This window comes from Carica papaya, chromosome 1 (genome assembly GCF_054855325.1).
Source record: "Carica papaya isolate Zhongbai chromosome 1, ASM5485532v1, whole genome shotgun sequence".
Lineage (NCBI taxonomy): Eukaryota > Viridiplantae > Streptophyta > Magnoliopsida > Brassicales > Caricaceae > Carica > Carica papaya.
The window spans coordinates 19,636,943-19,639,770 of record NC_142309.1 but is presented as its reverse complement, the minus strand read 5'-3'; positions in this window follow the sequence as shown (position 1 = coordinate 19,639,770).

Below are 2,828 nucleotides of genomic sequence, written 5' to 3'. Positions count from 1 at the left end.
AAGTTCGCCATACATCCTGAAAGTACTAAAATATATTAAAGTATGCGACTTCGATTTTGGTGGAGCGAGATAAAAAGAGAGGTAGCCTACTTTGTTTCAAAGTGTTTAGTAAACCAACAGGTTAAGGCAGAGCATCAACGCCCAGGTGGGTTACTTCAGCTATTACCGATCCTGGAGTGGAAGTGGGAACATATTACAATGAATTTTTTAACAAGGTTGCCTAAGGCATGCTCAGCACATTATGCCATTTGGATAAAATCTTTGATCAGCTCACCAAGTCTTTTCACTTCTTGTTATCAAGATGATCGACTTCTTAGACAAGGTAGCAAGAATGTATATCCGAAAGATAGTCAGGTTACATGGAGTTCCAGTGTTAGTGGTATCCGACAGAGACCTCAAATTCACTTCTCAATTTTGGTCTAGTTTTCAGCAAGTCATAAGAACGAAAATGTCCCTTCGCACCGCATTTTGCCCTTAAACCGATGGACAATCAGAGATGATGATTCGCATATTGGAGGATATGTTCTGAGCTTGTGTTTTAGACTTTGGGAGTCATTGGGATGATCACCTATCTCTAATAGAATTCGCCTACAATAACTACTACTAAGCAAGTATCGGCATAGCTCCGTACGAGGCATTATTTGGCTGCCTATGCAGATCGTCGATCTATTGGGAAGATGTGGGTGATAGAAAATTATTCGGGTCAGATCTTGTAGATGAGACTATAGTCAAGATAGTTAAGATCAGAAAAAACATTTAGAGAACTCAGAACAAACAGAAAAGTTGTGTGGATCCCAGATGAAGGATTTGGAATTTAATAAATATAACCAAATGTTTCTTAAGATCACTCCTTTCAAAGGGATCAGTAGGTTTAGCAAGAGGAAAAAATTAAATCCTCGGTTCATTAAATCATGTGAGATCTTAAACCAGATTGGTACGACTACCTACAGGCTGACACTACCTCCAGAGCTATCCAGGGTTCATAATGTGTTCCACATATCTATTCTACGCAAGTACAACTCAAACCCCTCACACATCCTGTCCCACGAGCCTCTTTTACTTCAGGATGATCTATCCTATGAGGAGGTGCTGATAAGCATTGTAGATCGGAAGAGTAGAGTACTCTACAACCGAGAAATTTCATTCATCAAGGTCTTATGGTAGAACCATAAGCAGGAATAGGCCACTCGAGAACTGGAATCAAGCTTCAGAGCTCAATATTCCCAACTGTTCAACTGAGTGAGAGAGTGATCAATTTGAGAGACCAAATTTTTTTAAAAGGGAAAAAGTTGTAATACACGAGCCCGAAAAATGACCTGAGATAAATTTTTTATTCTTTAATTATTAATTTAAAATAATTAATTTATTTATTTTATTTTAATTTAAGTGAAATTTTGATTAAAAAAAATGAATTAGGGACGAGACTAAAAATAAATTTTGGAAAAAAAGTGAAAATTTGAGTTTTGGATGTGTTTTTGAAAGAAAAATTAGAAACAGATGATCAAAGTGCAAATAGAAAAAGTTTAGTCACGTAAGACCGCTCAGTCAGCAACCTCGACGAATCAGAGCATACTGCGTGGCAAGGCACGTTGATGTCAGTGCCACGCAGGAGGTCACACTGGCAATTCGCGTGCCCTGAAATTGAACGGCCCAGGATTGATCCGTTTCCTCCTTAGGCGCACGTGGACGACCTGGATCCGTTTTTCCCTTAGGGCAATTAGTTGGTCAAGATTAATCGCGATAGATGGTCCAGATTTATTTCTTCCTTAGATGCGATCAGACGAACGAGATCGATCGCGATGGACGGTCCAGATCAATGCATAATGGTTATAAATATTTTGCATCACACAAAAACCTAAACCCTAACCACCAACCCCCGCCAGAGAAGAAGAACCAGATGCCGGATAAGGAGACTGACCGCTACCGCGTCGGAGCCACCGCCGATCGCCAACAAAAGTAAAAACTTTCCCTACCCACTCGGAATTCAATTTCGAGTACCCCTGTGGCCAAATCGGAGCAAGAGGAATGATGAGTGAACTGCAAACTACGGGTAAAGTTCCGGCAGAGCCGCTGCGGTTAAAACTCCAAAACCCCTCCGATGAGCCCCTTCTCGATTATCGTTTCATGTAATTTTTTTATCATTGTATTCACCGTCTTTTTCTGTGTAGAGTAGCCAAAAAAGAGTCTCAGCCGTGAAGGAGGATCGGCGGAGTCGCCACATCTGGAGGTCCCCCACCGGTAAATTCAATTTTTTGTAATTTTTTTGCCAATCGAGGCTCTTAACGTATTTTTCTACATAGATACGGCCAAAACCAATCAAAATCGGCCAAAACCAGCCAGGTCGAGGCAAATCGCCACCGTGGGCGATGGAGCCGGCGCCATGCTAAAACTCTAAAATTTTTCGAAATGAGTTTTGGACACCGATTTTAGATTTTTGATGTATTTTTAGGTATGTTACGAGTGTTTTGAATTCCATAGAAAAAATTCAGTGAATCCAGTACCCATTAAGAGGTGTAGTAAATAGCTCGACATCTCAAAATACCGATCCGAGTAAGGATCCCTCACTTTATTCTCTATTACGGTAAATTGAGACTTTACAATATATAATTTTGTGTTTTTGTGAAAAATTAAATATCCTAAAAATAATTACAAGTTATTAGTGGAGCTGAAAATGGTTAATTCACAATTGTCTTTATTCTTGTTTATTTTTCTATACTGTCCTATTTACTTGATTTTCATATAGCATATGTTCTTAATTTATAGTTCAATAATCTTATCAACTTGTCTGGTTATTTTGTTTACATACCGTTAGCATGAATATAGTTTAA